This window comes from Helianthus annuus, chromosome 12, assembly GCF_002127325.2.
Source record: "Helianthus annuus cultivar XRQ/B chromosome 12, HanXRQr2.0-SUNRISE, whole genome shotgun sequence".
Taxonomy (NCBI): domain Eukaryota; kingdom Viridiplantae; phylum Streptophyta; class Magnoliopsida; order Asterales; family Asteraceae; genus Helianthus; species Helianthus annuus.
The window spans coordinates 152,178,263-152,190,622 of NC_035444.2; the positions used below are offsets into that span (position 1 = coordinate 152,178,263).

The 12,360-nt window shown below is 31.8% G+C and overlaps 1 long non-coding RNA gene across 1 annotated transcript; it reads right to left on the reverse strand.

Annotated features, from left to right (window-relative positions):
• Positions 1–928: 928 nt before the first annotated feature.
• LOC110897018 lies at positions 929–2,402 on the reverse strand. The gene is made up of 3 exons (XR_002568369.2): positions 2,198–2,402; positions 1,613–1,680; positions 929–1,039 (listed from the first exon to the last, which is right to left on the reverse strand). It is a non-coding gene; the product is annotated as an uncharacterized LOC110897018 (long non-coding RNA).
• Positions 2,403–12,360: the final 9,958 nt, after the last annotated feature.

Sequence of the window (12,360 nt, forward strand, 5' to 3'; positions counted from 1 at the left end):
TGTTATCCCACCAATCTTTTGCTTGATTTCTTAGTTGACCCGTACCATAGGCCACATAGTCATTTACATCACAATGGGTTCTCTCGAATACCCCTTCGATATCACTTAGCCATCTTTGGCACACTATTGGGTCAACCTCCCCATTGTATACCGGTGGTTTGCAAGCCATGAATTCCTTGTATGAGCAAGGTTTTCTCCCTCCATGTTTTTCCTTTTCAAGTTTTGAGTCGTCTTCTAATTTCTTGATTCTATCTTCTACCATTGATAGAACTGTGTTTTGAATTCTATCAATGAAGCCTGCCAGACTGTTTTCGATTGCCTTTCCAACCTCTTCGGCAATCGCCTCCCTGACTTGTTCGGTGACTCTTGGCACCGCATCATCGTTACCTTTATCAGCCATCTTCGTTTCTGAAATGTTTACACAAGTTGTTAAAACATTCCATTTATAACACATGCTGTTCTTATTTGATTCTATCAAGTTCATAACTTGATTTAGTCATTCTTGCTGTTGATTCAATCAAGTTCACAACTTGATTTGATCGTTCTTGCTGTTGATTCAATCAAGTTCACAACTTGACTTGATTGTTCTTGCTGTTAATTCAATCAAGTTCACGACTTGACTTGATTGTTCTTGCTGTTAATTGAGCTTACTTGCTCATTTCATGCATGTGAGTTCATTTCTCATTCTTTACATAACATAAAGTTTATTAACTGAAATTAGTTCTTACCGGATGGTCGATCAAGCTTGAACCGAACACTTATTGACAACCGAGGCTCTGATTACCAACTTGTTACACCCTTATTTTTATACTAGGATTTAATATCTATTTTATACCAAAAGCCATTAAAATTTACATAAGTTTCAAAACTTTACTAATTAGCCTACTAAGAACAAAAGTAGAACATAATATTGTTGTTTAAGGCTTTGATTACAACAAAAGAAACACTGTTTAACAAGTTTAACATAGCGGAAGCTTCGAAATGGAGTGTTCGGTTCATTCATCTTGTCGCTTGATCGCCATCCTTGACTTCTAATCACCTGAGAATCAACAATTAGATCGTTAGCTCTTGATATTTAAGAATGATAAGGTTTAAAGACTAAGCTCCCCATTAAAAGAATAGGAAAACAAAAGTGTTCCAGGCTCCACCGTAATTTACGGTACCACCGTAAATTACGGTGAGTGCTGGAAATTTCTGGTTGCACCGTAACACAGGAGAGAACCTCCGTAAATCAAAACCCTCTACCGTAAATTACGGTGACACCGTAATTTACGGTAGCACCTGGGAATTCATGGTTTTGTTTGGTTTGAGCATTTCAACCAAAATTTCAACTTTCGGATTTCAACATCCTGCATTATCAATGTAGTAAAGGTCTAATGTTTCTAGTACACCATACTATAGCCACTACATACATCAATTATCATGTTCGGAATATAGATCATGTTTACTTGATTGTTTGACCCGTTTGGCTTGCCTACGGAATTTCCTTCCTTCATGGCAACTACCATCGAGCTAAAATTCGGCATTCATGCTAATATTCAATTTAACTAGAAACTTGATAAACAACTACAACGATCTAAATTTACATAATGTAACGAGGCATGTTACATACCTTTCAAAGCGAGCCCTTCAAACGAGCGTCCACACCGGTTTGTCCACTAGATGCCCCGGCTTCTTTTCCTAAAGAGTTCAAGCACTTTATGTTTAGAACTCCATGTTTTACTCACATAACGCACGTTCGTGATACTTCGTATTTATGCGTTTAAACTTTACAATTCAGTTTTCTTTTAAAACCTTCTTTGAGGCATTTCATCGAACATTATGGAGGCAGAATTTCTATTTCATTTGTTTTCATGTTTATAAGTTGCTAATTAGCCAACTTAACTTCAATTAAGCTATCACATATCATGTAAACATCACCTCTTTCCTGAAACTATCTTCTAAGGTCAATTTTACTAGATTAACCTCTAAGAACCCTAGAAATCATCATCACCTTGTAAAACCCACAACCCACCTTCAAGGTGTTCATGGAGTTTTCTGAATTTAGTCATGATTTCACATGTAATTGGTTGAATTTAACTTCTAAACACCAAGTTGATTCTAAATTAACCAAATAACACTCATGCATCAACAATTTTCCAGATTTCATAACATCATGAGAAATTCAAACAAGAAATTAACACAAGTTTTTACATACCTTAGAATCCTTTCGTGATGAGGATCACTAATCTATGTTTAGATTTCGTTTTAGAGCAGATTTGGGCTTTCAATTTGAGGTTTTTGAGAGTTTAGGGTTTTGGAATGGGGTGTCGCCCCCTTCTTCTGCTCTGATCGACCAACACTCCAAAATTTGGAGTGTTTGGTTACTAATGGTAATTAGATTTTAGTTTTTGACAATTTCAGCCCCTCAACTTTGTTCCACACTTTATTTAATGGGTTTTAACCTTTATGAGTTATTTCTAGTCTATCAACTAACTAGGTTAAAGGTTCCTAGTTAGTAAATTCCCGTTTATTAATAATTTATAGCTTTAACATAAAGTTTTATATTTTTGGGGTGTTACATTCTAGTAGCTTATAATCTTTTGTAGCTACATTAAATGGATATTAAAACAATTTTCCCTAAACAAAGACTTACATGTTCAAAACAACCTGAAAGTTCTAAACTGAAAGGTCAAGAACACTTAGTTTCTAAGTCGATGAAATCCATATATGGGTTGAAGCAAACATCAAAATGTGACGAAATCTTAATGCGATTCTTTTCATCACGAATTAAGTGGATTTATGTGTACCAACCTCAGGATGAGTGGGAGCAACTAATGTTAACTTGTCCTTATATAGATGACACTCTTTTGATAAGTATATGTTACATAAGTCAAATAATTTCTCACACATATTTTGATATAATGAATCTCGGAAATACCACTTACGTGAGAGATATCAAAATATACCAAGATAGACCCATTGGGGCATTAGTTTCGTGCCATAAGCTTTACTCTAAAGTGGGTCCTTAAATATGTAACAAACAATATTGCTCTCATTAAGAGGATAAAATGATAAATGAGATTACTTCCTTATGCTTCATTAATTAGAAGCCTTATGAAGGTTCAAGTCTATACTCGTTTAGATATTGCTCACATTAATGAACATTATATCACTCTAGATTATTGTGAAGCATCTTATAATATCTTTAAGAAACGAGAAAGACCATAAGAAGAGGTTGATTATTCTTACCTTGATTTTATGATGTTCAAAAGAAACTAAAAGTCAATTTGGGGTAATCCTTGTGTCTGCGGACAAATCTATCTCATGGAGGAGTCATGAGAAACTGTTAACAACAACCTAAATTATAATGACATAATATGTTGTTAATTAACAACGCAATTGTCACTAAATGTTGTTGAAATTTTATCAGTGGACTCATAAACTTATTAACTCCATATAAATACTATATTGAAGACTTACTGTGAAGAGTCAGCTACCTTATTTTCTCGAACAGTAACAGTTCGAGAGGTGCTGCATTAAACTTCGATACAAAATTATTGTTCGTTTATGAACAAAAAGAGGAACCTAAATACTTGTATCGAATACATTTACATTCATGATATGCTTGCGGATCCGATAACTAAGGTCTGCACCCAAAGTCTTTTTAAGAGCTCATAATAAAGACGGGTTTTACTAAAGGCCTTACATAATAGCATATCGTACATATGAATGATTAGTTATTATTTTTCCTCAATTACACAATTTGTTTGTCTATAAATACGTATGTGCACCTGATGACGTATAGACAAGAATTATACAAATTAATTTCAAAGGGCTTACCTCAGTCATTTTGGTCTTAAATTTACGTATGTTTTGATTTGGGGTTGTAACATGATTAATGGGGGTCTTGAGTTGACAGTAATTCAATGACTGTATTTTTCTGTTGCAATTTCAATTTGAAACATTGATTAATGTTTTAACTTGGCCAAACTTACTTATACTTATCACAAATGATCACTCGGCCAAGTGGGAGAATGTTAGAAATAACCCATTGATGTGGCCTTAGGGATCATTTGGTAACATTACCAATATGACATAACTAGTCCCCGACAATTACTTGATGGTAGTAATTGTAATTATTGATTAGTATTAAGGGGCAATTATGATTTCCCTTTAGGTACCATTAATAGAGAAAACATAGAGTTTTATAAGTGATCACCATTCATGACCATTTTCATTGATCTTTATATATTGATGATAAGTGGTGATCAAAACTCTCTAGTAGAACACCAATACTAAAATACTAAAATTCTCTCTAAGGTGATCCATCAACCTAAGGTACCATAACGGGAATTATGGCCTTATCTTCGTCTTCAAAGATGACTACTCCCACAAGTAAGTGTCTCTAACTTGGTATCTATATTTACATTATGATTGAATAAACATGATTAGGTTCTATATTTTGACCCATGTTTATAGATATAATCAACATTTAGTTTTTTTAAATGTTTGAATATTATAAGTTATTTGAGTAATTAAACTAATAGGGGAATTAAGTTGGGTTGCAACCATGGTTGCTCCACCAACTTGGTTGCCAATTTTAATTTCTTTTTTGATTTTATTAATTACTTAAAGTTTTGTCTTATTGGTGACCAACCCAACTTTGGTCACCAATGGACATAGCCTTAGTAACTGATGTTGGTAGGCCCAATTATTAAACTGAAGCCCGCGAGCCCATACCTCAAATCGTTGTAAATATTACCATGAAAGAAAAATAATGAATGATGAAAGATGAATGGATTGAATTAAACCAAGTGATAAAGATAACATGGTAAAGACAAAGATGAAGATATCAACGTGATGAGATGTTAAGATAAAGACGATAAGATTGCTTGAAATTATAGGCTCGACCTTAGGATGAATTGCCTGATTATATGGTGTTAGCATATATCTTAACTTACAATCTTATGAAAGGAAGTAATGAATGATTTGATTAATGATTTTGTTATATAAGGGTTTACTTGTTTTATTTATTTATCGGCTTTAAATTTTACACTTATAGTAAAAAACCGATGTGTAGCATTTCAGGTTAATTAGAGATGATTAAGCGTGAAGTTGGCGAGTAAAGGCTAGAGGACTTTTTTTTTTTTTTGAACTGCTACTATTTTATTAAAAACATAAAATAGAACAAAGGGGCCAGCAGGAAACTGGAAATCCCAAATAAAACAAAAACAAAAACATTACGTAATCAGGTCACGAATATTAAAATCTCTCCATCTCTCCCAATCTATACCCGCATACGAAGACCGGTGTTTAATCCACATAAACGACTCCTCTTTAATCCTTTCGATAATGCACTCCACCCGAATTTGTTTCCTTTCAAAAATTCTTTCATTTCTTGATTTCCAAATGATCCAAATACTCGCAAAGATAACAACACAAATCACTCTTTTCCACTTCTTGGATCCTTTCAATTTATGAACCTCTTCCAGCAAGTCTACAATTGAATCAACTTGCCCAATGTTTGGAATTTTCAACCATACCCACACATGCCACCATAAAGCTCTAGTAGTCACACAAGAGAAGATTAAGTGATCGATAGACTCGCAACCAAACCCGCACAAAACGCAAGTCGTGTCTTCCACTCGGACTCCCCTTTTTTCCAACTTCGTTTTTACCGCAATTCCCCCATTAATGGTTCTCCAAATAAAAAACGAAACTTTTTTTGGCACCCAAGATAACCACTCGAATCGACCGACCTCCACTTTAGTGCCAGTATTTTCAGCCACACCCTTCCTAAAATTTGCCACAGAAAAATTAGCTTCTTGCCCATTTTCAATCACAAGGCCCAACTTCTCTGGATCCGAAACCCCATCCTTAGAAATATCCTTTTTAACCTTGGCTATATCCTTCCATACTCCTACCCACCTATTTTTCAACGGAACCCCATCCTCACCTATATTGATCCCATGCAAAGCTTTAATGACATCTGCCCACAAATGGTTTTGTTGGTTTCTAACTCTCCAATGCCACTTCATAAGTAAAGCCCAATTAAGGCTTCTAATCTCCCCCAATCCTAACCCACCCAACTGTTTAGGCGCCACCACTTTATCCCAACCCACCCATCTAATTTTACTCCTCGACCCCGTTCTACCCCAAATAAAATCACGACGAATGCCCTCCAGCGTAGTAATTACTTTCTTGGGAGCTTTGAATAAAGAAAGAAAATACGACGGCATACTTCCAAGGACCGACTTAGCAAGCGTAATTCTTCCACCCATAGACAACAACTTTGCCTTCCATCTCGATAGTTTCTTCAAAACTTTATCAATGATTGGCCTCCACGCCTTAACTCGTTTCATATTCTCACCGATAGGCAGCCCAAGGAATTTAAAAGGAAGAGAACCTGCCGAACAATTGAACTTATTTGCCATACTTACAACCGTCTCATCATCCACCCCGACTCCCATCAGGCTACTTTTATTTAAATTGACCTTTAACCCCGACACCAAATATAAAACCCTGAGAATTCTTTTTAAGTTTAAAATATTTTTTTCGCTCCATAAACCCAAAAAAATTACGTCATCAGCGTAACATAAATGAGACAAAATCGGTCCGCCATTCGGAAGAGCGACACCTTCGTACACCCCATTAGACAAAGCACGTTTCATGAATCCTTCCAAAACCTCCAAAACCAAAATAAAAAGGAAAGGTGACAAAGGGTCACCTTGCCTAAGACCCCTTCCCAATACAAATTCTCTAGTCGGAGAGCCATTCACCAACACTGACGCCATACTAGACGATAGACAAGCTCGAATCCATCCTCTCCATCGTTTTGGAAAACCCATAAGCTTTAGATTATTAAGCAAAAACTTCCAATTCACCGAATCATAAGCCTTCTCAAAGTCAACTTTAAAAAGCATAATTTTCATACCTTGCTTCTTGGCCCAAGAGATCACTTCGCTCACCATTATCGGCCCATCAAAGATATTTCTATCCTTCACAAAAGCCGATTGAGTCGGAGATGAAACTGAAGGCAACACCTTTTTTAACCTATTTGCAAGCGTCTTCGCTATCACTTTATACACTATCCCAATTAGCGAGATAGGTCTAAAGTCCGACAAACTAGCCGTTTCACTAGTCTTGGGGATAAGCGTAAAAAAAGATGAATTACAACCGAAATTAATCCAACCCGTTTCATAAAATTGATACATCAACTCCATAAATTTCGGTTTTAGAATATCCCAAAAACGCCGCACAAACGAACTTGATAAATTTAGCTTATTCATGTATATAACTATTTGTAATTATAGTGGATTTATATGAACCGATTTAATATTTAAATAAAAAAAGTCAGGGAATTTCAGCAACTGAAACTATTTGAAAATATGAAACAAGAGTGTTATAGTGGAAACACGTCTATCAATAATTGTGACATTGTCATAACATTATCTAAGGCTATGTGTAGTGATAGAGCTCCATAGAGCCTCATAGTGGGAGGTTATGTGTCAAGTGACAAAACGCGTAAGAAAAAAGGGTTATATAACTTGAGTGTATAGTGGGTGGTTATGTAGATGTGGGGTTATACTAGGTATATACATATATGTGTATATATTTGTGTGTGAGAGGGAAAACAAATGTGTAGCACCGTTGTCACCATAGCGGGCTTCCAAAATCTCAAGTCATAGCGGCCGGGGGGGGGGGGTATAGGGCGTTTTGGGAGGTATGGCGCCAGAAGACGCTCGACTACGGAAGTTCTAAGTAACCAAATCAGAATTTTGCAACTAACCAAGTGAGCATCCCAATAAGAATTGGGTCCGGTGGTCTTTGTTGACCAATAAGCCTCCTAAAGACAAAATGGGCCAACGGCCCAACTTCGGACTTGGGCATTAAAGATAACGAATTAGCGGCCACTTACTAGTGACTTGTATGGAGTTCCAACTTGCAATTGGTCTTTTTTGATTCTCTCTCTTTACATAGAAAAATAGAATTTGATTAGCGTAAAATCTTTCGCTATACAAATATATTAAGAAAATGATTCATATTTTCTTGAAGAGTAAATTGTCAAAATCGTTCCTGAGATTTGGGTATGTGTGTCATTTTCATTAAAAAACAACTTTTTTGTATCATATAGTCATTCACTTTTGGGATTTTTTGCCATTTTCATCCAAACATCTAATTTGCTTTATTTTTTCTATTAAACATTTGGATGAAAATGGCAAAAAAATCCCAAATCTCAAGGAATATTTTAGCAACAAAAAGTCATATGTTTGGATGAAAATGACAAAAAATCCCAAAAGTGAAGAACTATATAGTACAAAAATTGTTTTGAACTAAAATGACAAACATGGCCAAACATCAGGGACGATTTTGGCAATTTACTCCTTCTTGAAATTAAATTAAATTAAATTGCATATACTAAGGGCCTGTTTGGTTGACAGGAATCCATAGGATTTCAAGGGAATTGGAATTTGAATTCCATTCTTTTGTGTGTTTGGTTGGACAAATTAGTTGAAGGGAATTGGATTTCAATTCCAACAAAATTCCTTATTTAATGGAATTCAGATTCCTTCTAAATTTCAAAGGAAAGTTTAAAAAACCACGGGAATGTTTCCAAATTTACGGAAATAACCCCTTGCCTCTTTCATTTTTGTCTATATACCAAAAAATAATAAAAAAATAAAAAAATTCTAAAAAATCCAAAAAATCCAAAAATATTAAAAAATCCAAAAAATTCTAAAAAATAAAAAAATTCTAAAAAATCAAAAAATAATAAAAAATCCAAAAAAATCTTAAAAATAATAAAAAATCCAAAATATTCTAAAAAATCAAAAAAATTCTAAAAAATAATAAAAAATTCTAAAAATAAAAAAATAAAAAAACTCTAAAAAATTGAAAAATAAAAAAATCTAAAAAATCCAAAAAATTCTGAAAAATCGAAAAATCCTAAAAAATCAAAAAATTCTAAAAATAAAAAATAATAATAAAAATCCAAAAAAATCTAAAAAATAAAAAAAAATAATAAAAAATCTAAAAAAACCCTAAAAAATTCTAACAAATCAAAAAAAATTAAATATAAAAATAATCTAAAAAGTCAAAAAAATAATAAAAAATCCAAAAAATTCTAAAAAATCCAAAAAAATCAAAAAAATAATAACAAATCCAAAAAATTATAAAAAAACAAAAAAATTCTAAAAAATAAAAAATCCAAAAAATTCTAAAAAATAAAAAAAATCTAAAAAATGAAAAATTAAAAATACCCAAAAGAAATCTAAAAAACCAAAAAAATTTAAAAAATAAAAAATCAAAAAAATCAAAAAAATATTAAAAAAATCCAAAAAATCTAAAAAAATCAAAAAATTCAAAAGAATTCAAATAAATATTTTTTTGATTTTGTATAATTTTTTGGATTTTTATTATTTAATAGAATTTTTTGGAATTTTTATTATTTTTTAGATTTTTTTTTTGAATTTTTTGGATTTTTAATAATTTTTGAAATTTTTTTATTTTTTTGAATTTTTTTATTTTTAGAATTTTTTGAACTTTTTATTATTTTTTAGAATTTTTTTGGTTTTTTAGAATTTTTGGATATTTTATTATTTTTTAGAAATTTTTTTTGATTTTTTAAAATTTTTTTTGTTTTTTAATTTTTTTGAATTTTTTATTATTTTTTAGAAATTTTGGATTTTTTTAATTATTTTTAGATTTTTTTTGAATTTTTAGGATTTTTTGGATTTTTTTATTATTTTTAGATTTTTTTTTTTATTTTTTAGAATTTTTTGAACTTTTTTATTATTTTTTATTATTTTTTTTTATTTTTTAAGAATTTTTTGGATCTGTTATTATTTTTTTGAATTTTTAGCATTTTTTGGATTTTTTTATTATTTTTTAGAATTTTTTTTATTTTTTAGAATTTTTTGAACTTTTTATTATTTTTTAGATTTTTTTTATTTTTTAATTTTTTTTGATACTTTTGAATTTTTTGGATTTTTTGGAATTTTTATAATTTTTTATGATTCTTAGAATTTTTTAATTTTTATAATTTTTTGGATTTTTTAGAATTTTTTTGGATTTTTATCTAAGATTGTAGTTTTTAAAACTTTTGCCAATTGTTTATAACTAGGGGTAATTTTATCTTTTTAGGTATTTTTAAATTCTAATTCATTAATAAATTTATCAACCAAACACATCTATGGATTTCAAAGGAATCCATCAAATTCCAATTCAAATTCCAATTTTCATATGAATTTCAATTCCAATTCCTACACATTGCGCGAGCTAAACGCCCCCTAAGGATTTGGGACAAAAGAAAAAAACATTCTATTAACACCATAACCTATCAGCACCTACCAAGTACCACACCATGTTCATCACAATCTAGCTTGGGTTGAATTGAAACACAACATGATCGAAAACCCCCACACAAACACATACAAAACACGAATCACAAATAAAAACTAACACTAATCGCAACTGCAATGAAAACACGAATCACAAATATGAAGGGTTTAATGTATGTAGGTCCTTTACATAAATTTAGGTACCTTTTCTTAAATAGCTTGTGTTATAGGGGAGTCCTTGTATAAAATAACCGGAGAACACTAATGAGTAATGTACTATTGGATTGTACCAATAAAATCATATTTATGACACATGGCCTTCCTTAGATCCTTCATTTGTCTTACCCACTTAAATATAACGTTACACTGCTCTCTCTAGATCTTGTAAAATCCAAAAAGATAGAAAAAAAAATATATAAGTTCATTTATGAAGCTAAAATGTTCCAAATTGTTTGGAAATCATCATACTAGGTGAAATCAAGCTCCATATAAGAATTTGATGTGGTGTTTTGGAAAACAGTTTAGACAACTAGTATCTTTCGTTGTTGTTTCGTTAGTGTAATCGGATTTCTTAAATTATACTTTGTTGTCTTGAAAATGCGAATCGAATGAGTTATGTTGAGTAAACGTAGAAAAAGTAAACTGACTTAGTAACTCGAACTTCATTTATCAAAAAAATAATAGTCGTCTTGCAGAAACCATGCAAATTTAGATCGGCTATTATAGGTTTTGTTAGCTTCTTTGGTGTTTAAGATGGAGATGATGGCCCATGGCATTATAGCCTAATGGTATCTTAAGGGTGGGATAAGGCTTAGGGATCATGAAATTCTGTGTTCGATTTTCACAAGTGGGTTTTCCCAGATTTATTGGGTTTCCTTCTTAATTGGTATATAGGCATTATAGCCTAGTGATTAGTGAAGATGGATATGACCAGGTGATTTTCCGCTGGTGACACGATAATACTCCAGTGGTCCGTCAGTGATCCAAATTTGCCGTTCAAAAAAAAAAAGATGGAGATGATGAATTATTGGTAGGGTGCATTTATAACAATACATTTCAATAATAATCGACAATCATGCTCGGGGTTTTTGGTTGGTATTCTTGGTCTAATATCGAACACGAGTTATGGGTTTGGTTTCGATTAATGGTTTATGGCCTGACAACATGTTAGAGACACTAATATTGTGCCTCTTCCTCGGACATAGATCCATATGTAGTCGTACGAGGGTTTACCAACCGATCAACATTAGGATTGCCAATCAGTTTGGACAATAAACTTGTATGTTTCGTTTTTTTTTCACTTCCAAACAATCCACATATAAGTCGATCATTCTAATAACCGATCCAATCATGTGTAAAAGATATTGTTTTATTGTTGAAAAGTAAAGGAAATTAGTTCATTGCAATAATTTTCATAGCGGTAATGGATAAATGCAAGATACAATTTCTCATGTTTAAGCGACATAGAGACATGCAACCATCATTGTCAATAATACAATCGTTATCACTAGTTATTGCCAAAAAAATGAAATATCACAAATAAATGTGATAGAACGAACCATAGTGGGGTCTAAGAAACTACATAAAACAAATAAAAACTCCCCATATTAAATGTGGCTGTGGACCATCTTGTTCTCCTAACAATATAATATATATAAATTTTTATATATGGTAAAAAAATATATAAAATTTTAAAATATGGGCATTTATCAAGCTATTTTTATTTAGTTTCAAGTCACACACTAAGTAAACAATCTAACATAAGAAATTTATCTATCATGTGATGTAATTATTAACTATGTGAGTGTAGTAGTGTATAAGTCAATTATCAGCTATAAATTTTTGCTTATAACTTCTTTTTTTTTCCAATTAATTTTATAAAGGATACAATGGGTGTTTGATGTTAAAAGCTAAATATTATAGTTATGAATATATATACAAGTAATTTTTTTTAGATTGATCGACATCGTGACATCTATTTTGATAAAATACGATCATTCAGTAGTTGTAAAATTTTATTATTTTGATAAAATACGAT